This window comes from Diceros bicornis, chromosome 6, assembly GCF_020826845.1.
Source record: "Diceros bicornis minor isolate mBicDic1 chromosome 6, mDicBic1.mat.cur, whole genome shotgun sequence".
Classification (NCBI taxonomy): Eukaryota; Metazoa; Chordata; class Mammalia; order Perissodactyla; family Rhinocerotidae; genus Diceros; species Diceros bicornis.
The window spans coordinates 70,289,133-70,316,512 of NC_080745.1; the positions used below are offsets into that span (position 1 = coordinate 70,289,133).

Sequence of the window (27,380 nt, forward strand, 5' to 3'; positions counted from 1 at the left end):
TTAATTATTGTAACAGAGGTGCACCTGTGCTGCTGTATGAGCACTGGGAGGTAGAGATATGTCTGGGAGGTTTGGGAAGGTGTGAAGAGGAGGTAAAAGAAGAGCTTTAGCCTTAATCTTTAAAAGGAAGCTAACTTGGCAGAGGTGGGGGTTTGGAGCAGGGGAACAAAATGGGCAAAAATAGAGAGAGGCACAGAGGGTCCTGGGTTCATCAGACAACTTACACCATACCAAATGAATGAATGAATGAAGAAAGATCTGCCTTGCATGGCCCGTTAACTTTCCAACGATCCTCTGCTGCAGATGCACAGTCATTAGAGAATTCTTTTCAGGGTGTTTCCCTGTTATAGCCATTTGGAGATGTGAGAAATTACATTCAACAGCCCGGAAAACTACCCCCAGAGCTTTCATTAGCTTCTGCGTATCATCTCCTTGTGCTGGTAAATATTTAGATTCGTATCTCCGGTCACTTTACCCCAGTTTTAATGCTGGCAAATAAAGCCCAAGCACTCATCAGAAAATAAAATATTTACCCTGCACACTACCATACACAAAGCTATTGGAACATGCACCATTTTCATAACCATTGTGCACAGGAACAGGAGAAGATAAATGATATATTTTCTCCAGAACATGAAGATGCACTTGTGGTAATCAGAGGAAATTTGGGAACAACTTCTCCGGCCAGGGTATCCCCAGTAGGAAGACTTCACAGTAAGATGGGGGTGATCTGCTGATGCATTTGATTACTTTTTTTCCTTTCTTCCTGTGTATCAGCAGCGCCTGTTTTCAGGTATTTGGCAACAACTTTATCACTGTGTGCAGGACCGCAACATAGGCCTTGGGGTGGGGTGTAATCTCGAGGAAAGAAGACTTATGATCCCCCCTACTCTTTTAATGTATATCATCTACTATCTGCTGCTTCTGAAGCCAGAGTGGACATTGAATAAAGTTTTTTTTAATGTTTATTTTGGGCTTTAATCCAGAGCTGAAGAAAAAGCTACAGTAAATCTATATTCATGCCATTACTATGATTCTACAGTGCTCTGGCTTAGTGAGAATTTGAGGCCCTCCAGGAAAGCAGTCCTGGTCACTCCAGCTCTGCTCTTTTCTTTGAACCTCAATTTGCATTTCCTTAAGTCAGTCACACAGTTTCAAAATTTCATGCGTTTGTGCATGCTATTTCCTCCCAACAAACTCCTCTGCATCCTGCAAAACCGGAATCCCAGAGGCATTGAAAAAACTAAACCCCTCCTCAATCCATGTAGAATATCCTTGCTACAGGTATGCACGGTAAACAAGGGCAGGGATAGTGTTTGCCTTGTGAACTGCTCTAACTCCTGAACCTAGAACAGCTCTAGCATAGAATATATGCTCAAGTGTTTGTTGAATTAATAATCAGTGCTCGACCTTATCTAAAACATGGAGGTTTTAAGCTTGCTTTTGTGAATAAGCTGCCTTGCCCTGTTGGCTAGGCTTAGGCCATATTCAACAGCATGAGTGTTTGGTGGAGTTCCCCAAACACTTCCTAATTTACTCTCAGTTCCCTGATTTATTACGTTTGCACTGACTCAGGCAGCTGACATATTGCTGAGGTCCAGGAGGACTGCATTACACATGCCATACTTCCCTTCCCACTGCTTGTTTTAAGGAATATTAGTGAGATGAAATGTTGCTGCTTTCGAAACGCTGAGAGTGAAGGAGCAAATCCTCTGTAGGATATGCAGAAGTCTTTCCCCAGCAACAGAAAAAATCAAGAACAAAAACAAAAGCAAAAGGTACACTCCCTCACAAGCAGGCATTCAGTGGGTGTGTGTTCCATAAAGGACCGCCAGGTGACTGACCATGTGGGACCTGCCATGAGCCTGGGTGGTCTAGGTCACAAGTGGTGAGACGAGGAAGGAGGGAAGGAATGAGGTGTGGGGCTGCAAGAAAAGATTTCTGGAGGAGACAGGACAGAGCCAGGCTTAAAAAGAGAGGAAAGTCACAGATCCATAGAAAAAGAGTAATGAGACTGTTCTCCAGGAAGGAGCTAAGTCTGTGAGCAAACTGAAGGCAGTCAGGCAGGGAGGCACAGATCGTCCCTAGGAGAGGGGGGCAGTGTGTGTACCTGCTGCAGAGCAGTAGGAGACAAAGTCAGAGGCAGATACCAAAATCGGGAGGCCTAGAATGCCAAGGTGAATCATTTGGACTTTACTCCACATGAATCGGACCCAAATCTGGTTTGCTCTCTTAAGTCCCTGTTCCCTATCTGAGATGGATTCTCTCAGTTGTGCTGGGAACTATTTCGGCTATATGTTCTCAGTTCCTTTTTCTTCAAGACTAAGTCCTTTGTGCATCTGTCCCCAGTGGTCCCAGGAGGTTAGTGTCCTCACTTATTTAGGAACAAACACCAGTGCCTGCTTTAGGCTGAACCTTCTCTTCAATAGCCAAAGCGAATTTCTCGTGTTGAGTATCTAGAGACAACCCATGTTGTTTGTTTGCTTGTTTTTCTGTCAAGCTCAGAGATGACCATGGCAGTTCTGGCCTGGATCCTGAGAAGAGTGACTGTATTTCAAGCCCAGTTTTGATGAAAAGAGACAGGACATAGGTTTCTTCATTCTGAAGTTATTGATAGGAAAATTTCCCTGGCCCCATGCTGAAATTGGGAGCTGATACCAGCGTCTGCAGTATCCTGCACGCCAGTTCGCGGTGGAGCTCAGAAGTGCACATTTTGAAATGCATTTTCAAATCTGCAATGTCGTGTGAAACATTATTAAGCTTGTATTATTACCTCAGTAGATCTCAGTGGCGGTTTAACTATTAGAGAATTTCACAGCATATATAATATTATCAAAATGAATCAATATCTTAACCTCAAGGCTGATTATACTGTAACTACCTGTTGCTAATTGGAATGCTTTTTACACTCTGCTCTCCCTTTAGACTGTCCATGCTGCCTGTGTGAATGCAACCAGGGAGCACAAATAAATTGAGCATGAACAATTAGACTATTCAGCTTTGGGTGATCCAAAGAGAGATGTAAAATGCCGTTACATGGCATCCTGATTTTGAATCTCTGAGCCGAGGCGTGACTCCAGCTCACTGAATCTCTTAGTCCTGGCGGGAGTGAAAGATGGGGTTTTTAAAGACCTGAAGCAATTCTAAAGCAGCTGATGTTTTCAAATGGTAATGAAGAGTTTCGCCAAGATGCTTTACATAGCCTCTAACAGAGCCATTATCAGCCTATGATGTTACTCAGCGGGGCTGCCATTGGAAGCTGCTGTCTTTAGGCAGAGAGGATCTGGCTTTGAATGGTGATTGAAGGATGCTAAGCTTCTGCCACAACTGGGGGAAGTCGCGCTTTACACTCTAATGTAGGCAAGTGGCTCTAGCCAGAGGACCTCCTGTGATCAAATGCGGCTGGGTGGGCAGGAGTGGGGACCACTCTCCTTTGCTCTGACTTGAACCTGAACCTGAGCCTGAGACCAGTTTGCTGCCCTTTGGGGAAGAGAGAAAATCGCCGTGGCAAAATAACTCAGCGCCAGTGAACAAAGAAATAAATCAGGCAGTTTTCAGTGATCCTCTGAAGCAAAACAAATCAGGGACACTTCACTGACTCATAACCAAACGTGTCGATGGCTTTTACTCACCCACTATTATTAAGTCAACATTTTCTGGCAGGTCATAAACAACTGGGTGCTTACAACGGACCCCAGGCTGGTGGAAAATAAAATTTCATCAGTTATAGTTAACATAGATAAAGATCTATGGTTTTGCTTTTGCTCTTCTCATCAGATTCCTAAGGTAATTAAAACCCAGGGAAATAATAGTATTTGCTGGGCCAGGGTCAGTGGTACACACCTAAGTGCTAACCAAGGTTGGGCAGGTAAATGAATTAGTATAGTGCAGAATTTTTAAACCTCTAATATGAATACAAATCACCTGGGGATCTCGTTAGAACTCAGATGGCTGGGCCTCTCCCCTAGAGGTTCTGACTGGATGGTTTGGGGTAAGGCCGGTGAATCCGAATTTCTAACAAACTTCCAGGTGATGCTGATCTGCTGGTCTGTGGACCACCCTGTGAGTAGCACACATGTGTAATGGACAGGGCTGGGAGGATGTTAAACTGAAGGATCTGCTTCAGTAAAAGGAAGTGGAAGCTAATTAACTCCAGCCGATATCTGTGCTGGGATGGAGGGCTGCTGTTGCCAAAACATCTGAATGTTGTTGGAATCTTCCACTGCAGGCAGCTAATTTGTTATTTTTCTCTTAAAATTCTACTCATGAAAAATAAGACCCATCTATCAGATAGATGTGGTCAGTAGGTCACCAGTTTGAGACACCTGGCCGTGTTATGTGTACTGTGTGAGGGAGGAGGGCATTACTTGGGGGAATGCTGTTAAATATTGGTTATAAAAGAATGAAATTGCCAAATTCTAAAAGCACAGAGAAAAATATAAACTCTCACCACCTGATTCTCATACTTTAGATCTCCAAATGGCTCTTTCAAAACCCAAGTGGGACAAATGCACAGGATTCTTTTCCAGAGAAAGAACATGGACATTCATACAACATGTGAACAAGGAAACTGCGCCTCGGGCATTTCCTGTGTGTATCTCAATTAATTACTCTGAACTGAGCCATGGGCTCATTATGGGTATAAATGCCTTGATAGAGGATGTTGGCAAACAATATTGTTGTTGTCGTGTTTTCTTTTTGCTGTTGACAGCAAGGCCAATTAGTGCATCTGGGCTGAATCAGGAAAATGTGAGCTGAAATAAGAGTGACTTTCAGAAAAGATTTCTTTTCAAGCTCCACGTCTTTAGGAAGCCTGCGTGCAGTGACCTTATACTTGGAATTCAGCTTTCAGCTGGTATATCCAGCATTAAAGGTGACAGGGAAAATAAAAGTCTTCCTTCCAAAGATTGTGTGTGACTTTGGCAAAGGTTATAGATGTGATGTCTTTGAACATCCTTCTTCATGATGGCTCTGTCGCTGGAAATGGGGAGAGAAGAGAAGAAATCTGCAGTGAGCTAAAGCTGTTTTCAGGGTAATGATTGTCAAATCCTGTGCCTCTTGAATGCAGAACAACTGTGGGTTCATATTTACATCTAAATATCTAGTTTACTCCCCATTTTGTTTCCTCCCTCTCCTACCCTGTCATATCTTTGTAGTCATAGGATAAAAAAGGAGAAAATATTACATTAAACAAAAGTGAAATATCCCATCCTTATCTAAATTAGGATTTTGAGACTAGAAGCAACTCATTGACTCCCACTGCTCCTAGAATTTTCCCCCTGATCACCTTGTTTCTCAGCCAGGAATAACAGAAGGCAGAAGTATAACAAGTGCCCTTTCCAGTCCACTGTCCCTGCCTGAAGGGATCCAGATGTCTCTAAATATGGCTGGTTACAGGCCATTGTCATTATTTCAGGAATTATTTATTCAGTATCCAGGGTGGGCTGGGAACTGGAGACAGGGACAAAAAATGCCAAAGAAGCACATTTAGATTTACAGTTCTTCAGATAATTTGCTCTGCACCGGCATACTCCTCTCTGATTGCTCAGGCCATTTCTGGAATATTCACAGCACTCCTATCTACTCATCAGAACTCCACCGACCAATTCAAACTGTATCTCCTCCTTGAAGCTTTCCATGGCTACCTAGGCTAACGTTCTTGTGTAGTTAGGTAATTTAGTAGAACACATGTTAGAATGTGACTATTGTGGTTTCAATTCCTGGCATTCCTGCTAATAATGAGTTATATGCTCTTGAGCAAGTTTTTCTCCTTTATGGGTATATTTCTGATTTTCTGTTGTCGTCTTGGCATCATTACCAGCCCCGTCTACATTGTCTTCTGCATAGCAAGGGAAAGTCTGGAACAACATTAGTCTTTTCCCTATTTGGTTCCAAGTTAGATTTCACTACATTTGTGAGATGTGAACGTGGAATGAGAAGGAGAACAACATTCTCTGGTGGCAGTTGCAGGCACAAACACGGGCAGACAAGAATGTTGTAGCAGCATTAGGGTGCTTGGAGGAGCACCACGAAGGTGACGCAGACAGTGGATATTCTCAGCAGCCTCTTCCTGGTGATTGCTGATGCTTGCAGCTCCTTCTAGGCGAACATCTTTAATTTTTTGCTTTGGTGCCGCAGATGGTGAGATACTATGCACAGGTTTTCTGATTTTGGAATTGCACTAGTGCCTTCTCTGATTTTCATTCCCCTTCTCCAGAAAGACATCCCAGTGGTTGTGCAAGCCTCTGATTCCTGTATAAACAGATTTTTACTTGGACTGTCTGGAGGGTCTTTAGTTTTCTTGACCAAACCCTGAAGGATACAAGCTTCAATCTCTTGTGAGCAAAACAGAGATTAAAGCTTACCCACCCAGTAAGGTTATTGTGAGACTTGAATAAAATAATGTATGTAAAGTGCCTGGCATGGCACCCAGAACTTCATAAATATTGGATATTTTTCTTTGTTTCATAGCACAAAGCCTGGGCCAACACTCTAGCACTTAGTCCACAACCTTGGTTTATTACTACAGTGCCCAGCCCAGTTATAGTCACACCATAAGCAGTGAATAAATATTTATTGATAGAGTAATTCCTGAGTGTGGCCAAGCTAATTTCTAGTACATCTGCTACCATCTTTCATGCCATAGGTAAAGATTCCTGGGGAAGTCTTCCAACCACGGATTGTAAAGCACCTTGATAATATCTAGAAAAATCTAGACAATTCTAGACAATTTAATTATCAATTCTGGGATCAAAGCACCCCAAACTAAGACTATAACATCATGTTTCCTAAAACCAACAGCAGAGTTACATATTGCTGTCTGTCATCCTCCTTCTAACATAAAACATGGGCTATGACTGTGGATTTAAACTGTGGACACGATGAAGGCCGTCAGTCCCAGACCAGTTTGGAGGTAGAGGTGGCTTTTTGGGCACTCACAAGTATCATTCTATTCATTAGTCAATAAGGGAACAGTAGAAATGAATGTTGGTACTTTTTATTTCTCAATAAAGTTAAGGGCGGTGATTCTTTTGGGTTCTCCACAAATGTAACAGCTTCGATTCGAACAAACTTTTTTAAAGGGTCTGTATTTCGGGGTTATTGATGGGGCACAGTGTCTTCTCTGTGGCATGAATTAGGCTAGCCAAGTAGACAAGTATTGGAACACCAAGAATGATGCCATCCTCACTGGGAGCAGACTTTTTGGCTTGCTTGCCTTTAAGTTGAGGAAAAGTTCCCGTGGAGTAAGCTCTCTGAAGGAGATCTATTCTTCACTTTCTCATGTACATGTGTGTTTGGCCTGGATGTACTTTCCCCGAGGACACAGATCTCTGGTCAGCAACATTCTATTTCCACTATCCTTCAAGGCAGCGTGATGGCTTAAACATAGTCTCTGGAGTCGGACTGACTTGGTTCAAATACCATCTTTGCCAGTTAATAGCTGTGTAACTTTGGGCAAGCAACTTAATCTCTCTGTGCCAAAATTTCCTAATCTGGAATAAGAAAAAAGCAAGAATAATAATAGCATCAGAGAGTTACTGAGGAGAATGTAGAAGATATTTATGTAAAGCCTGTAATAGGATCTTCTATATAATTAGTCTTCAAAAAGTATTAGCATTTGTTATTATGGTAGATGCTACATACATAAAATAGCTTACAGTTTTGGGGAGTACCTGCCATGTTTTAGTAACTTTTCTAATCATGTAGGAAGGTAAAATGTGAGTAAGATATGGTATTTCTCTCTGGTCTCATTGAGCTCACTTCTAGTGGGGAGGCTATGACCCACACATAAAAACGCAAAATACAAGGCAGAATATGTTAAGTGCTTCAAATTTTAAAAGAGAAACAGAAATTTGATTGCATTTCAAGGAAATATCAGTGGAGGAAGGTATCAAAGAATGGATACAATTTAGACGTGCAGAGATGACCAGCAGGGCAGAGGCAGGGACAGGCCTTTAGGCAAAAGGATTGGAGCCATTAAGCATAGCAATAAGAAAAAAAGAAAAAGAGTGGTGTTCCATTGGATGGGGCTGATTACTTCTAAAGAAACAGAGGTACATAGAAGGGTCTGTCTGAGAACACAAGAAGAAAACAGGTACATTTCTGAAAGAGGTGAGAAGAGCTTCCCAGAAGGGATGACGCTATAGCTGAATCCTGACAACTAGTTAGTTCTTGGCAGCTGTGAGTGTCAGAGAGTCATATGATGCCAGTAAAATATAGAACATATCAAGAGGGCGTGTTCATGCATCCTTGGTACAGGTTCAATCACTATCTATCAAAGCATAAAATAGTCTATGCTTTTTGTATCTGTAATTTCACAAACTGCAAAAGGGTAAAAAAATGCACAAAAATGCTTATCTGAAATATTATTTTAAATTAGGGAAAAATATAAATTATATAAATGTACAACAACATAACACAAAGTATACCATCCAGTCATTAAAAGTGAAGATGGGTACACATCCATAGCTCGTCCCTAAGTGGCAAAGACAGGTAAAAATAATCTCACGTATATAAAATCACACACAGATATGCCATAGGCATAGAGAATAACGTGGAAGGATTTCACCAAAATATTAAGAGTGGTCATCTCCAAATAGTGGAATTTGGGAGGAGTTTTAGTTTCCCATTTTACTTTTCTGTATGGTTTGCATTTTGACAATAGACATGCATCTCAAAAAATTCAGGTATAAAAGGAAAAAAAAAAGGAAACCAACAAGCTTGGATGACCAGACAACTTAAATATTAAGCAAAAGAATTACAGAATAGGTCTGTTGGGATAAGGCATAGAAAGTGGATAAAGCAAAAATTAAAAAAAAAAAAAAGCACCAGTGTACCCAATATCTTTCTTTTTATACACATAACTGATGACTTTGGTGACAATGTAATTTTAAGAAGTGGTGTGGTTCAAAGCTGGGAAAGATCGTGTGTTCAGGAGATTGTAAAGCTATGGTCCCATAGACTTTTAATTCTTCAAGGTGGTGCTACCCTCTTGTGTGCCAAGTTCCACTGTTAAATCACAGTGGGTTATGGGTCTGCAGATATATCCATCCTTCAGCCTTTAGGGTGGACATGCAAGGCTTGGGACAGCAGAGCCTCTGGGCCAGGAACCACTGGCAATGGACTGCCTCATCTGTTTACCCCAATATGCCATTAAAACATTTTATTCTATGTGAGCTGTGAGGTGAAAAATAAATGGGGCACTGTCTAAAGAAACCATTTTATGTGGCCCATTGTTCTTTGAAAAGGGTAACTGGTACTCAGATTTAGAGACTTTCCCAAATTCACACAGCTTATTAGATAAGTAAGGCAATCACTTATTAAAGTAGAAATAAGAATATTGACAAAAAATACAACAAAAAAGAAAACCCGAGGGGACGGCCCCGTGGCTTAGCGGTTAAGTGCGCGTGCTCCGCTACTGACAGCCCAGGTTTGGATCCCAGGCGCGCACCGACGCACCACTTGTCCGGCCATGCTGAGGCCGTGTCCCACATACAGCAACTAGAAGGATGTACAACTATGACATACAACTATCTACTGGGGCTTTAGGGAGAAAAAGGAGGAGGATTGGCAATAGATGTTAGCTCAGGGCCGGTCTTCCTCAGCAAAAAGAGGAGGGTTGGCATGGATGTTAGCTCAGGGCTGATCTTCCTCACAAAAAAAAAAAAAAAAAAGAAAGCCTGAAACATTGAATTACAATGAGAATAGAAGAGAGAACAAAAGAACTGAATGCTAGGAATGATAGATTCTGACAATGTAGGTCACCTCACTGCATTTTAAGGGTCCTGCATGTCTGTATCTGACATCGATTATTAGGGGTAAACTTATTAGCACATTTGAAAAGAATAGTTGGAAATTCAAAATGTTAGCATAGCTCATACAACATGGTAGCTTTTGCTTGTTTTTATCATCCATGTCTTGTTTTTTTAGCAATCTCTATATAAAGAATCTTCATCTTTATGATGTTGTCTTCTGTTGGAAGGTTCAATTCCAACTATTGATTAGTTATGGTACTGATGCCCGTGTTTGTCTTCAAGACAGTGCTAAGGCGTTACTCTCATGAAGGCCTTACTCAGGGCATGGCTGCCAGTCACTGGCACACATTAGATCACTCAGAGCTGAGGCGTTCGGGAGATGAAGTGCTTGCTTTGAGTGGCTGCTGGTGTGTTTTGTGAGGCTAAAGTTCATTTCCCACTTTATGACATATCCATCTTCCACACTTCAGGCATCTCAAACCCAGGCTCCTCAAAGTCGTTATTAAAGTTAAACTGCACATTGGCCCTGTATCTGCCTCCTCATCCTACAATTTGTGTGTCTTCTCATTCCCATATCCTAGGGTATGGGCTACGTGTTTGCCCTCTGTTCCTTTTACTAGACAGGTGAAGAAATAGGGACTTGGCTCCTGTGACTAATGCCCCCTCCCAAGATGTCTACATTCTAATCTCTGAAATTTATGACGGTTACCTTACATGACAAGAGGGACATGCAGATGTGATTCAATTAAGGGTCTTGAGATGGAGAGATTAAGATGGAGAGATCATTCAGATTCTCTAGATGGACCCTAAATGTAATCGCAAGTGTCCTCATAAGGAGGCAGAGAGAGATCTGATTACAGAAGAGGAAGTAGGAGATATAATGATGAAAGCAAGAGGCTGGAGTGATGTGGGGAAGGAATCATGGCCAAGGAATGCAGGAGGCCTCCAGAAGTTAGAAGAGGCAAGGTAACAGAGCTTCCAGAAGGAACGAGCACTGCCAACACCTTGGTTTTAACCCAGTGACCTTGAATTTGAACTTTTGACCTCCAGAACTGTAAGAGAATAAATTTGTGTTGTTTCAAGCCACTGATTTGTGGTATTTTTTACAGCAGCCATGGGAAACTAATACAGCTGCTTTGTAGAATGTACTTCCCAGACTACCTCCATGCAGTTCCAACCTGATAGCAAAGCAAATTTATGGTTAATTGTTATCTATTGCTGACATCATGTCTTTATATTTCTCTCTTTATTTTACCATCTTCTATTTTAAAAACGAGGAAACAGAGCCTTAGAAAGCAATGTAATTTTCTCAAGGAGGCATCGTTCGTGATAGAGTATCTGAGGGGATCCTTTCTGCTTCCAAAGCTGATGGTCTTTCTCAAACACTAAGCTCTTTTCCTGAATTTGAGCCTCCCCCTTTGTGATGAATGGAAAGCAGGGAGTCCCTCTCCTTTTGAGCTTGGATTTTCCTGCATAAAATGTAAATATGGCCATGACTCTAATAATGATGAGCTGTTGACTTAGAAATGCTTGGAGATGAGGATTCTTGGACATTTTACTGCTCCACTCTCCATTGACTCTTTTAGATGGAAATAGAATTGGAGAGACAGAGATATCATCTTAAAAACTTCTTTCACTGTGTGACCTCTACAGTCCCTGAGAGCTGACGGAGTAAAAGAAGCTTTCAAGAGATTTGGGTCAGTGCCACATTTTTGATAATATTTATGGGGACACTTTCTTATTATTTAAATGAACTTGGTTTTCTCTTTCTAGGCTTTGTCTCCATATTAGATAGAGTTATCCTCCCTACTATCCCTCCTTCATGCCCAGCCCTAAAGTAGTGTTGCTATGAATCCATTATTGGTATTTATGATGATGATGAAGATGTCTAGCATTTATTAAATGCTTACTATGTGCTAGACTCAGTGCTAAGTACTCTTGCATGAATACTTTATTTTAATCCTCACAACGACTCTATGACTTAGGTACTTTTATTACTGATCAGGATTCTGAAACTTTCCCAAGGTTAAGAGAGGTTAAGTAACTTGCCCAAGGTCATAATGCTAGTAAGTAGTGGAACTGATGGTTGATCAAAGTCTATCTCACTTTAAAGCTCATGTGCTTTATTTTTGCTTTTTTCCAGAACTGCTCTCCTTCCCATCCGCTTCTAAGAAATATTACCTCCCAGCCATTTTATGGCTGCTTGAATCTCACGTGAGGCTCGCTGACTATCTGTAAACTCCAGTGCAGCTCCCCAGTATGGCCCACTCCATGGGGCAGAGTCAGGCACTTTCAAATCATCTCAACATCTTTTTCCCCTATTTTTCTGACCCCAAGTCCATGGGCACTCCTGTTTCTTCAGCGCAACTGGCCTAGTTCAGCCATTCAGAAAAATAAAGACCTGATCACCTCAACCCCACCTGTGTGTGAACTTTGCCCTAGGAAGTATAAAGAGTCAGACTTGACAGTAGCAGGGAGGTGGGAAGGGTGTCATGTGAATAGAGCAGTGACTGGTGACATTTCCACCCATTTTTAAAAATTTGCTTTATTTTTTATAGTCTCTCAAAAGCTACCACCAAATATTCTAGTCTTTGACAGTGTACTCCCCTTCTCTCCTCCTCCCCTTGCCTCAAAAAGTTAGGACTCATTGGATTAAGCAGAATATGCTAAAAGCAGTGACTAACAGCAGATTTAGAAACTGCATTCTATTCCTCTTCGAAAATTGGCTAGAAGTGCAATATGGAAAAATACAAAAAAGCCTTAGTGAGGATTTTTCTGATGAAGGGCAAAGTCAAGGCCTAGCCTTGCTTGTTCACTGAGGGGGTCTTAAAGACTCCATTGTCCTCTACAACACATAATGCTGTTCTTTTAGTTGAGCCCCACGTTCATGATCAAGGAGAGTGAGTGAAAGATGAGAAATAAAATGCTTCCATTCTTTTCCACCGGCTATTACCTCAGTAATGGCACTAATAAAGGTGACATTAGAAAGAACTGGGAATAAAATCCTCATTACTCTTGGACCCATAAGAAATGAAGATTCGAAAGGTTATTACAGGTAATGGATTCACAGTCTAACATGGGGAATGATTGTATGCTTAGATTGGATGCATTTGGCTTAGTGATGGTTGTCCAATAGGAGTCATGCGCTGGGTGAATAGAAGGGGAGCCTCTGGGCCAGGGAGGGAGACTGGGGGCTTTGTTCCAACCCAGGACCCTGGAGTAGTGTCTCGCTGTAAACAACAATTCCTCCCCAAATCTGCTCTGAAAAGCCCAGCGAAGATCGGCTTCTGTGCTTGCCAGAATCTCAGACGACAGGGAAGAAAGACAGTGCTAGATGAAGACAAGGTGAACAGATGAAATCTTGTCTAGCGCCACTGAGCATGCTGTCCAAAAGCTATCTCGAGAATCTGAGAGCAACCGCTCTCCGGATTGCTCTGTTCACACCCAGACTACAGTTGATGCATTATGTTTCCACTAAAACCTGAGTTTACCAAGCCGCGAGTTTAAATAAGCAAAATGTTGTCATTCTTATCCCAGAAATGAAGGGATTTAAAATGACTGCCACTGCTTAGCCAAAAACATAAATTTCAAAGCCTCAATTTATGTATGAAATTGTTCTTGCCTCTCTAAAGCTTTTAAGTTATAATTACTTTTACCTTGAATTCTAAGAGGGGGGGAATAGGGAAATATGAAATTCCTCTAATACATATATATATATATATATATATACACACACTTTTTTTTTTTTTTTGCTTGAGGAAGATTTGCCCTGAGCTAATATCTATGCCAATCTTCCTCCATTTTTTATGTGGGTCACCACCACAGCATGGCCACCGACGAGTGGTGTAGGTCCGCACCCGGGAACCAAACCGGGCCGCCGAAGCAGAGTGTGCCAAACTTAAGCACCAGGCAATGGGAGTGGTCGCGTAATTTTTCTTGTTTTGCCCCCCCCCTTTTTTTCCTCATTTTGAGGAAGATTGGCCCTGAGTTAACATCTGTTGCCATTCTTCCTCTTTTTCTTTTTTCTCCCCAAAGCCCCAGTACATAGTTGTATATCCTAGTTGTAGGTCCTTCTAGTTCTTCTTTGTGGGATGCTGCTTCAGCATGGCTTGATGCAGCATGCTTGAGCAGTGAGTGAATCCATGCCCAGGATCTGATCCGGTGAACCCTGGGCCGCCAAAGCAGAATGTATGAACTTAACTGCTACACCACCGGGCGGGCCCCTTGCCTTGCTTTTTTGTTTAAAACAAAAGAGTAATTATTAACTGTAAATGTTTAGTTCACTATTTTCCTATGAGAAGGAATAATAAGAATCCTTTATGGCCTCTACCATTATGGAGTAATGGAAAGAGCCCTAGTTGAAGAGTCAAGAGCCCAGAGCTCTAGGTTTGATTTTCAATTCTGTCTCCAATATCCAGTTATTCAAGCCCTAAACCTCAGTGTCACTCTCACATCTCTTTCTCTAATATTTGTTATCCATTGTCTCAGCAATCCAACCACATCTCACCATTTCTCACCACATCTCACCACTATCTTTTCACATAGTTGCCAGAATGCTCTTTTTAAAATAAAAATCAAATCAGATTATTCCTGTTTCAAATTCTCTCATGGCTTCTCAACTCACTTAGAATATTCTCCAAAGCTCTTACCATGTCCTACAAGATGTGGCCCCTGGATAACTCCTCCACTGCATTGTCTAACATCCTTTTGCTCCTTCACTGGGCTCCAGCCATACTGACCCCCTTGCTCATCCACAGGCATGTCTCAACCTGAGGCTCCTTGTGTTGGTGATGGCACCTGGGATGCCCTTCTCTGGGCTCCTCACAAGGCTTGCCTTGGAATATCACCTCCTCAGAGAGGCTTCTTTCACTACCCTCTCTAAAGAGGCCACTCCTCAATGCTCTCCATCCCCTGTCCTGCTTTATTTTCAGTGACTCACCTCTACTTGGCACTATGTTTTATTTTATTTATTATTGTCCATCTCCCCCATTAGGACAAAAGCTCCATGAAATGAGGGGTATGGTTTTCATTATTTTGATTGTTATTGTTTATCTTGCATTCTCAGTGCCTCAATAGTTGGCAGAGAGTAGGCACTGGATGGGTAAGGAAACTGGGCCACCTCATTTTGTCTTAGTTACTTCATCTTTACAGTTAAGGTCTTAGCAGTTAGGGTTTCTAAGATGACTTTTTGATTTGATGTTCTGGAATTCTACAACCTTCATATTGTTCATTACTCTACCTGTGATGCACAGGCAACAAAACAGTAACAGATGCAGATAACTAATAAGAAAAATTAACCCATAAAACCCTATTTCCAAGAGATGGACTTGATTAACATTTTAGTGTATGTCTGTCCATGCTTATTTCTATGTGGTGTGTGTGTGTGTGTGTGTGTGTGTGTGTGTGTGTGTGTGCATGTACAATGGGATCCAGTGTTGCCCGGAGATGAAGTGTGGACTGAAGAGCTGGAATGCTTGCTTTTGAATCCCAGCTTTGGCACTTAATATGTATGACTCCGGGTGAGCCACCTTCTCTGTGCTTGTGTTTCCTTATCTGGAAAATAGGAGATCATAATCACTGGGTTATTTTGGGAAGAAGTGATTTAATACATTTAAATAACTTAGAATACTGAGTAGCACATAGAAAAAGTAAAAATATTAGCTACTATGTTTGTTCACATTTAATTATGTATATTGTTATATTTTCTGGCCACCTTGAACCTTGCCTGCTCTTGTTTATCATTTTTCCTCTTTTTATGGACACTCCCTCCTCAAGCCTTGCAGGTCTAATCTGCATGGAGACTTGCTCCATCTGGTTCACAGTCATGAGTTCAATGCCATGAAACATTCATTGGGTTAACCAATCAATTAGAAATATTGATCAAACTCCTACTTGGGCTATATACTGTTAGGGGGCATTCAAAGAAGTGTAAATGCTGATCATTTTCCTCCAGGTGCTTATATACTAGCTGGAGACATGTAACACAAACACACACAAAGATAAGAATACCAGAGAGTGAATCAAATGCTGCCAATGTCTTGGCACCATTAGTAAATATTGAAGGAATTCTGATGAGGAAAAAGGCCTTGTAATCAAGCTCCTTGAAGAGGCTTCCAGGACTCTGCATGATCTATACCTGATTATCTCTCTCATCTCATCTTTCTCCATCTCCTTGCCTACAACCTCCTTGCATGCCCACAACTCAGTCATACCAAGCTTCTTCCCATCCCTCAGATGTTCTATACCTCTATTTTGTCTCTAAGGCCTTGTACCTGCTCTTTCTTCTGCACAGAACGTTGTTTCCCCCATCTTCTCTACATTCAACTAACTCCAATTCAACTTTCAGAAATCCGTATAGGCAACACTTTCTCTAGGAAGCCTCCCCTGGTATCTGAATTTGAGATACTTCCTATCTACTGCCTTAGTGTTCTTTCACATTGCAACTACCTGTTTTACTTGCTATATTCTCTCACTAGAATTCCATGTGGGAAGTTCACTGTACTTGTAGTTCCTTGCTGCATCCCCAGCACATGGCACAATGCCTTTCATGAAGTGTAGGTTAAATACAAATCCATTAAATAAATGGCTTTAGATCTAGAAGAGTTGTTTATCCTAGTTCGGGAATATCTATTAAGGGACATAACAAAAATAATGCTCCCAGAAAAGTGGGGACAGCTGTTTCTAATAGCCAGCAAAGCATTGATTGGAAGACAGCCTCAGTGCTTTGGACTGACATAGGGGTGTTCATTCTCTAAGACGTAATCAAACGAATCTCTTTGCCTCCCACAGCTAGCTGCATAACATCCCAGCGATTCTGGAAGAGTGTCCACTTGTCTATGGAACCTGGAATAGACTAGTCAGGCCCATCTAGAGTGCCATCTTGTCCTGCCTATGTGGATGGACAGATAACCTATCTGTTCCCATTATGGCAGAGCTATTCCTTTTCTGTTCCTTTCCTCATTCCAGACATATTTTCCATGAAGGAGAAGACATGTGGAGAGGTCTTGGGGTCTGATTGCACCCCATTTGACCTGTCTTTTTCTTACAGGCTCTAATATCCAGGGTCTGGGTCCTGCTCTGTTATTCCTTATGGTGCCTTCCAATAGAGACCTTGGAGTGACCTGACTCTGGCACTTCTACAATCTCAACTGTACAATTTCTCATTCCATCATGTTCTCTGGATCATGCTTTTCTAGGTTTAGATGCCTGTCTGTGGACTAGACTGGATTTGTCACATCCCCATTTGGTCTTAATTTCTGATTATGGGTCAAACCCAAAATTTTAGGTGATTTTCTTACAAATTCCCCACTCTGGGCTTCCAGAGTGCTGTGCTTTGCTGTAGTGATTTCTAACCCTTTCCTGGGGATAAATTCCATCATAACTAGAGAACATAACTTATGTTCTATTTCCTTCTATATCCACCAAATCATAGAGGACAATGCCAGACACGTAGAAGCCACTCAGACTCTGTGTGTGTGTGTGTGTGTGTGTGTGTGTGTGTGTGTCTTTAAGTTCCAGGGTAGGGAATGCAGAAAGACAACAGACATAACTAAAGTTTCCTGAGCTTGCTCTACCCAGTTATTTGATGTTCAAAGAATTTATAAACCTTGGGTAACTTTGCCAATTGATAAGAATTCTCCTCTTTCTGAAAATGCTGAAAGGGACAAACGATGCTTTCTTCTTTCCAACTTTTGCAGCGAGGCCTCAATTTTTCGGGCAGGTACATCTTTGACACAGGTTTATTCAGTCCTTAGGGCCAGTTCTTCCTCCCCACATGCCAATTACTGCCAACTCTTGTGTGGACACATGTGAAAGCTAAGCTTGATGCTGATACACGTAGACACCTCACAGAAGCCTCCAATCCTACACCTAGAAAATGATTACCAGGCTGAGATTGACTTGAGACAAAGATGATTCTTTATAATTTGAAGACTCCTTAAACGGTGCTCAGGGAACGATAGACTGTTAATAAAGAAAGTGAATTTGTTAATATTTAATTTTCTTAAGCTGTGGCTCCTTGTTAAGAACTCCCTTATGTAAGGTATGCTGGTATTGTTTGGAGATAGCAAAGCATACTTGGGCTGATGACCTGTGCACATTAAGTGTTCCTGGTGATGGGACTATATTGCAAATCCATGATATCCAACCTCAAAGGCAACAGATCTCTCAAATTATCCATAGTACTTATTCTTGAGGACTTAGCTCTACCACTTCAACATTAACCTCTGCAAAAGACCCCCTGGTTTCCTAATTCCTAATTCCTTAAGGATATATTTAGCAAGTACCTATTATAAGTTAGGCATAGTGATAGATGGAAGGGACCCAGATGAATAGGATACAGTCCCAAGATAGAGGTCAAATAATCTGCATATCTACAACTTACTTCACTTTTGCTAAAAATATATCCTGTCAGCCTTCCCTCCGATTAGAGAAAAAATAATTTTTATTCTCTTCTTTGCAATTTTCTAAACAAAATATACAAATTATGGCAAGGTGTCCTCAATACAAATGTGTCAGACACTGTTGTAGGACCTTGAGATGCAACAAGGAATAAGACAAGCAAAGTTCTCGTTTTTGTAGAGATCAAATTCCAATTGTAAAGAGATATATTTTATTAAAAATAATTGAATAAGATAATTCTAGATAATTATAAGTATTCTGAAGAAAACAAATATCATGATAAAGAATATGTGTGTGTGTATGTAGTATTCCTTCATATAGGATTATTAGGAGAGATCTCTCCAAGGAGTTGACACTTGAGCTAAGATGTTAAAGAACCAGCCATGCAATGGTCTTGGGGCTGAGTATTCTACAGAGTTAAATCAGTGAATGCAAAGGCCTTAAGCATAGCATATTCTGGTGAATAAAATCAAAGTTATAAGTGTAAGACTCAAAGTATAAGAGTGAGAGGGAAAAGAGATGGCAGAGGAAAAGGGATTGGAGAGGAGGGCAGGGGCATGGAGATCTTTTAAGACTGTGGTAAGGAGTTTAGATTTGATTGCAAGGCAATAGGAAGCCAATGGAGGGTTTTGTCAAGATAACGAAATTATTGGATTTCAATTTCAAAGATTATTCTTAATTTCTGAAAGAAGAATGGATTGTTATTAGTCAAAGTGGGTAGCAGAACGAATTACGAGATTATGGAAATAGTCCATGAGACGAATATCAATGGTATGGTCTAGCATGTTAGTAATGAAGGTAGAGATGTTCAAGATATGTGTTGAGTGTAGAGCTGATGGAATTCACTGATGTATTAAATGGGGGAGTTGAGAGATAGAAAGAAAGGATAGTTCCTAGGATTTTAGTTTATATCCCTCAATATTGATGCCTTTTACTGAGATGCAAAAGACTTCAGGAGAAACACAGTTGATGGTGACTAAATATATAGTTTTGCTTTGGACACTATAATTCTGAGATGTCTACTAAATATCTAAGAGGAGGTGTCAAGTAATCAGTAAGTATGCATTTGGAGTTCAGTGAAGTGGTCAGAAATAGAAATTATAAATCTGAGCTTCATTGGTATACAAATGGTATTTGGTTGAATGAGATCAGCCAAAGAGGAATAGAGAGTGTATTGACAAAGAAGCAAATAAAGTAGAGGACAAAAGCACTTAGAGACTGAGCAGAGGAGGATGACCCAGCCCAAAAGACCATGTTGGAATGGCCTGAGAGAAGAGGTTAGTGTGATGTCATGAAACTCCCTAGAAGAAAGTATTTCAAGGAGCAATGGTTAATGTCATCATGTAATCACATGGCATAGTAAGGGAGAATATTTGAGGAACACTGGATTTAGTAAAGTGGAAATGGTTATTGATCTTGACAAAAGCAGCTTAAGTAGAATGGTAAGCATGAAACTTACTTGGATTGAGTTGAATAGAAACCAGAGAGGTGGTGTAGACAGGGACTATAGGAAACTCTTTCATTCACTTTGATCCTCAGGGGAGAAGAGAAGTAGTAGGGCAGAAATGAGAAGGGAGGAAGGTTAAGGGCTTTTTAAAAAATATATAAGATATACTACAGCATATTAATATCCTGCTGGGAATATTCCGATAGAGAGTAAAAATGATTATGTAGAAGACAAGGAAGATAATTGTATTAGATAAATATTTTGGGAGGGAGAGAGAGAGAGAGAGACAGAGACAGAGAGAGAAAAGGGTAGGAGAGAGAAGAGGAGAGGAGAAGAGAAAGGAAAGGAAGAGAAGGGAAAGGAGGAGAGAGAGAGAATATATAGGGTGCAAGTAAAGTGGTCAACCGTTGATGAGAGCAAGTGTATTTATTTTGTAGCAACTGGAGGAGAGGCAGAGATTTGGAAGTAGATGCAGCTAGGTGAAAGACTAGGTGGCAGGAAGATTTTTAAGGAAGACTTTTTTCTCTATTTTCCAAGTGAAATTTGAAGCTATCCCATCAGCTGAGATTGAGGAAGGGTAAAAGGCAAAGAAAGTTTAAGGAGATAAGCGGAGTGAAATAATCTTTTCAGAAAGTGGAACTGTAAATATACTATTGAAGAAGTGTTGGACAATGTTAAGAGCCTGGCTTAAGATTTGACATTATAAATGAAAAGTGAAGCCATTAGGATTTTACTAATATTTGGTGATATTATAGGTGAACATAATAGAAGTGAAGATCTAAGGAGTTATGGTTGTTTGCAAGAGTAGTTTTAATGATGACTATAGAATTTAAGTTGGGAGAGAAGAAAAATGAGGACATGAGGAAAATAGTCAAGGAATGGATGAATAGATGTGGTTGAAGAATAATTTGAGTCGGCATACTAGAGAAAGTGAACCTCTAAAAGGGAAAGTCCTCAACTCCTGTCCTTGATTTTATCTCATATCCATTTCATCTGAGATATTATTCCATCAGTTAAATCTCTCAATTGAACAATTGTTTCCTCTCCAATGTCTATTTTACCTACATCAGCAAACGTTACCTAATGGCACAATAAGAAATTCACCTTTGTTCTTATTGTTCTCTGAACCCCCCAACAATTCTCTCCTTTTATTCTACACCAAGATTTCTTACCCCCAGCACTATTGACATTTGGGCCAGATAATTCTTTCTTGTGTATGGCTGTCTTGTGCTTTGTAGAATGGTTAGCAGCATCCTTGGCCTCTACCCACTAGATGATAGTAGCAGCCCCTCAATCCCCATTGTGACAACCAAATATATCTCCAAATATTGCCAAATGTCCCTGGGAGCAAATCTGCATCTGGTTGAAAAATACTGTTCTGCACTAATTACCTTCATGTGTTCTCCACTCACTTATTTCTAAATTCTATAATTTGGTTTCTATATCATTAGTCAATAATAGTTCTCTTTCTGTGAAGTTGAGTCTCCAACCGAATGCAATGACTATTTGCCTCATCGTCATCATTTTTGTTTCCTATTCAATTTTGAAAATCTCTCTTGAAACTACTTTATGTTGGTTTCCGTGATATTCTGTCTTCTGTTACTCACCTTACTTCTAAAATTACTGTCACTCTTAAATCCATTCTCTTCCTGCACTTCAAGTGTAAGGCTCTATGGACTTGCCCTTAAATAAATCTCTTTCTATTATTTCCTCACTGAATCCCCACAATTTCCATTATGACCTCTGTGTAAACGGGAATCTAATGTTTCTAGAGCTTCATTCTCTCTTTCAGGCTAAGGATTGCATTTCTTCCCACCTTCCTTTTAGTTATGTTCCTAAATTTCTCTGGAACTTGAAAGTTCAAACCCAGAAACTGATCATTTCTCCCAACCTTGTAGTATACTCCAACACAATTGTTTCTATTAATGATACCACTATGTTCCCAATCTATTAGTGTCAAAATGCCAGTGTCAACTTCGATCCTACCTCTATACTGTTCTTAACCACTATCTTGTACTGGTCTAATTACTTCATCTACAAGGTCATTGCCCAAATTTAGTAGTTTTTCCTGGAACATTGCTCTGGCTAATTTTATTATTGCCTGGCCTACAATCTATTCCTCTTCTAATCAGCCTTCAACACTGCTTTTCTACTAGTTTTCCTGAAGCAAATACATGATCCTGACACCATGATATCCCCTCATTCCATTGATAACTTCTCATATTATACACACGAGTATTTCTAAACTCTTTAGGCTATTGCCAGATCCTCCCTTATGTGGTCCTAAACTGTCTTTCTAAATTGATTTCCATTTGTACCAGCTGAATGTAACAAAGACTTGTCCCACACATACAACTCACATTTTCTTACCTTTTAGCATTGATTATGATTTCACTCCACCTAGATCCATCCTCCCTCCCTCTTCCCACCTAAGAAACACATATCAGCTCCAAAAAATTCTCCTGATCTTTCCAGACTCTTTTACCTGCTATTTCTCCATGGTCTCTTCCCTTATACCACAATGTTTACAGAGTTCTTACAGTATGTCTTGGACTATGCTAGACTTAAATATAGATACTATATACTATAGATATAGTATATTTATTACTATATGAATATATATAGATATAAGATTTTAATAGATATTTCTAACATAAAGAATAAATTTTATCTCCAATTTATAGATAAGGAAATAGTAGCACAATGAAATTAAGTAACTTCTTTCACTTTATGTAAAATTTAGGTTGAGGATCTGAGATTGCTTCCTAGATCTATGTGGCCCTAAAATCAGTGCTTCATCTGCTACAAATGTGATTTTAAAGGTAGTGCTACCTTACCCTGAATGTTTACTACTCTTTATCTAAACGTCTTTTTTTGTAGCATTTTTACTTTTAATATTGTGCAACAGTTATGTATGTAGACGTTTCATTTTTCCCTGAGCTCCCAAAATGTCTTTATTTGAATCATGTGTATATCCTCCAAAGCACTTCACTTCACACGTTCAGCCTAGGTTTGCAGAAAACTTGTCTGATAGAAAGATGCAGTTTTGTTGTTGTGCATATCAGCACAGAGCTGAGATCTAAATAACAGCTCCAATTCCAGATCCAGCTCTGATGATTGATGCTTCCAACCATCACAACTTGAGCTTAGACCTCCACCAAACAAAGAGGCATCGATATGCCTAGTGCTTAAAGGAACTAGACAGGATTCCTGCCTCTAATACTACAATGCCTAAATTTTCACCAGTATAAATACATTTCTTAGAGGGAAAAGTCACTATAGGCTATAAAAATGGAATCATCTTTGGTTGGAAAAACACATTTGTTTATAATCACTAGTATCATAGCCATGATTTACTTCTTATAACTTACAGCAAAATCCTGGATAATATTATAGCATGAGTGTTGAGGAGAGTCTAAGTTCTAAACCCTTCTTAACATTTACTAGTCATGTTGCCTTGGTCAAGTTTCTAAACATCTTGAGCCTCAGTTTCCTTTTCTATAAAGTGAAGGATTTACTAACACCTACTAGAGTTGTGGAGGATTTGATTGAAAAAATGTATATATAAAATATTTATCATAGTACCCAACACACACTGAGAACACAATAAATGATAGATGATAATAATATTAATTTGCAAGAAAACTTGCATATAATGGGGATTTGGGGGGAAGCAAGGACAAAGGGAAAAAGAGAAGTAAAACAGAAAGGAGAAAGCCATCAAAACAAATTGTGGGATACAAACAGCAACTCAAAATGTATTAAAGACTTAAACCTAAGACCTGAAATTGTAAAACTCCTCAAACAAAATGTAGGGGAAAAGCTTCTTGACATTGGTCTTGGTAATGATTCCTTGGATTTGACACCAAAAGCACAGGCAACAAAAGTAAAAAATAGACCAATGGAATTATATCAAACTAAAAATCTTCTGCACAGCAAAGGAAACAATCAACAGAGTGAAAAGACAACTTATGAATGGGAGAATATATTTGCAAACCATCTATTTTATAGAGGTTAATATCCAAAATATATAAGAATCTCCTACAACTCAATAGCAAAAAAAAAAAAAAAACACAACCAACCGAACAAGCAAAAATAACCCAATTAGAAAATGGGCAAAGGAATTGAATAGACATTTTTCCAAAGAAGACATATAAATAGCCACCAGGTATATGAAAAAGGTGCTAAACATCACTAATCATCAGAAAAATGAAGATCAAAACCACAATGAGATATCACTTCATACCAGTTAGGATGGCTATTATCAAAAAAAACAAAAGACAGCAAGTCTTGGTGAGGATGTGGAGAAATTAGAACCCTTATACTCTGCTGATGGGAATGTGTATCTGTGCAGCCACTATGGAAAACAGTATGAAAATTCCCCCCAAAATTGAAAACAGAACTACCGTAGGATCCAGCAATCCCACTTCTGGGCGTATATCCAAAACAATAGAAATCAAGATCTCGAAGAGATATCTGTATCCACCTGTTCATTGCAGCATTATTCACAATAGCCAAGACCTGGAAGCAACCTAAATATCCATTAATGGATGAATGGATAAATAAAATGTGGCATATACATACAATGGAATATTATTCATCCTTAAAAAGGAAGAAATTTTACCATTTGTGACAACATGGATGAACCTAGAGGACATTACGCTAAGAGAAATAAGCCAGTCACAGAAGAATAAATACTGTATGGTTACATTTATATGAGGTGTCTAAAGTAGTCAAACTCATAGAAGCAGAGAAAAGAATGGCACTTGCTAGAGTCTGGGGAAGGAGAAAATAGAGAATTGTTGCTCAATATGTATAGAGTTTCAGTTGTGCAAGATGAATAAGTTCTAGATATCTGCTGTATAATGTAGTGCCTATAGTTAACAATGTGGTATTGTGCACTTTAAAATGTATTAAGAGGATAGATCTCATGTTAAATGTTCTTACACACACACATAAACAGATACATGGGCATACACACAAACACAAAAAAGCACAAGGACATTTTTGAGGTAATGGATATGTTTAGTACCCTGATTATAATAATGATATCACAATTGTATGCATGTGTTTGAATTCATCAATATGTCTACATTAAATGTGTGCAATTTTTTTTTGTATATCAATTATATCTCAATACAGCTAAAGAAAAAAGGTAAATTGTGGATTTTTAACTTACCCAAGCTTTGACCTGAATTTCCTGACAGTACATGTGTATGTGTGTATACACTCATTTGTGGAAACATATAATGTTCTTGTAATCTACGGTAGTATGGTGGTTCCTTAGCCTTTACTCCATAACAGCATGAGCATTTTTCATCAAATAAAATACAACATAATAACATCAGATGCATGAGCCTCTCATAACATGGAGCGGCCTAACTCGCTCACACATCTGTTTTTTCTTGTCCCCCTATAAATACCTATTGCTGTTGTGAGTAACAAGTTCATGGGCAGCGATTTGGTTTTGGCCATTTGAAAGATCTAAATACTGGTGGCAATTATATATGAATATTTGATCTGACACCAAACAGAAGGACATTATTTGGGGCTTTTTCCAGCCTTTCAGAGGGACCTTGTGTTTGCTTCTTGTGGAAGACGATAAAAACTCTTCACCTGTTAGGATCGTGAGCCACATACCTCTTAAAGTGAGCCCTTATAGGGCTATAAATTAAATGCTGATAGCAGGTGAAAGATGGCTAGCTCGCTTGTGAACTAGTCATGGACACGTAGATTATAGATTGAGAAGAGGGCCAAGGTGAGTTACAACTTCACACTGCAGGATAAGGTACCAGTAGGCAGGGGCCACAGCAATGGGGGCTGTTGCCAGAGCAGCTAGTTGACCTAGGGCCAGCTCTTCTGAGCCTTGTTTCCTCATCTGCATAATGGGAATGATAATGTGAACTTCATGGTGTTGTTGAAGCGTGAAGAAATTAGGCATATGGATATGGCATGGAAATCATTTTTATGATTCTTGACCTCAAGAGATTGCTGTTATGATTTTCAGAGCCTTGGTTCTCATTTTGAGAGACCAATGTTCTGATAGGCTCAGCTTCTGTGATCTGGAGATTTTTTTTGCCTGTGTCAAAGGCATTTGGTTTCTTTATTTGCAAGTGGGACTGATAGCCTCCAAGGATCTAACAGGTTGGACAGGAGACTTCTGGTTCTCTGCTTAACTGGGTGATTTGTCCTTTGGGAAACATCTTTTCCTATGTTAGGACAAAGGACATAAATCAGAAAGCAGAAAATAGATGCCTATGTTTGTCGTAATTTATAGGAAGGCATAGCAATGGAATAAAAATAAAGCCTCTTCAAATTCTCATTAAGTTTCTTTCAGACCAGAGATATGTTTTCTAAAGTAAAGCTTCTCTTTGTTCCCTCTATTATTTTTGAGGCCTTGTCCATTGGATAAAATATTAATCAGCTCAAGGTAACATATGACCATGATAAAAGGACAAAGGTTTTAATCATGCATTTGGCAGATATTTATTTTGTGTCTATTATAGGCTGGGCTATGTGATCCTCACAGCTTGGAGGAAAGGGTGGAGGTAGTGGGGAGACAAACAGCTACACATGTAAGTACCATGACATGGGGACATTTAACTCAGACTTGCAGTTCAAAAAACTTCTTGAAGGAAGTAATATCTTTATGCAGACCTGAAGGATGAGACCCAAATGAAGATCGTAAAGGAAGAGTTTTCAAAATGGAAAGAGCGATATGTGCTAGGACAATGTATTTGTGCAACTATCTTCTTGGGTGAGTCATATATTTTAGGAAGGAGCATGATTATTGAAAAGCTAGGGAGGCAAGATTAGGGCAGATCATGCAAAATCATGCAAGTTATGTCAAATTTGAACTTTACTTTAAGAATAAGGGGTAGGATGGCATCAAAGTGTTGTATGCAGGTGTGTGTGACTCTAGTTCTAGTAAGGCTGAGGCTTGGAAGAGCAGAGATGTCCAGGTAGTTATTCAGGAGAGAGATGATGGTGGCCAGACCTAATATACAGCTGTTTAGCAAGTACATAGTGAACATATATTGTGTCACTAGTTTTGTCCTAGGTCTTGGAGGTGAAGTAAATAGTACCTTCCCACAAGGGTAATCCATTTGCTACCTTGATTGTTATAGTTTCCAAAAACAGTTCAATGACAGAAGAGAGGACATTTATGTCCTGGAATATTCTTGGAGCTCAACGCAAAAATTGTACTGGACAAAGTTAAACAGGCATGGAAGACTTATTCACTACTATTGCAATAGGAGAGAGAAACCAGGCCGCAGCCTGAACTCAACCTTGCTGAAACAAGAGGATGAAATTTGTAACAGCTGAGGTGGGAAAAATTTAAGGCTATCTGTGTTTGCTAACTGGTTTTAGCCGAAGGAAAAGTAAACTTTCTCCTATCTGCATGACAGCAGGTGGTTTTACAACAAAGCACCCACAGTAGGCCCCTACCCTCCCAGAGACTTGAAGATAGGGATGCTATTTTCCTTGATTATATTTCAAAGGGATGGCTCCCAGGTCCTTGAGAAAGACATTCCTGGGTTGTAAAACTAACAAGAGGCTGGAAGAGGATTTACATCTCAAAGAAGCAGATAAAGAATTTGTAATTCTAAGTTTTCTAAAGCAAATGTTCTAAGGTAAAGGGATGTCAGGGGCCTAGAGGCAGAAAGAAACATTTTTAAAGTTTGGTCAAGGTGAAGGAAACATTGAGGCCAACTTGGTCAGAAGACAGTCAGGAGCAACCTGCTGTAAGTACAATGTATTTTCCAGAAATAGAATTT

General features: G+C 39.9%; 1 long non-coding RNA gene across 1 annotated transcript in view; it reads left to right on the forward strand.

Moving 5' to 3' along the window:
• LOC131407427 (uncharacterized) overlaps positions 1–27,380 on the forward strand; it is a 63,957-nt gene that overhangs the window by 1,059 nt on the left and 35,518 nt on the right. The gene's annotated exons all lie outside the window — the stretch shown is intronic.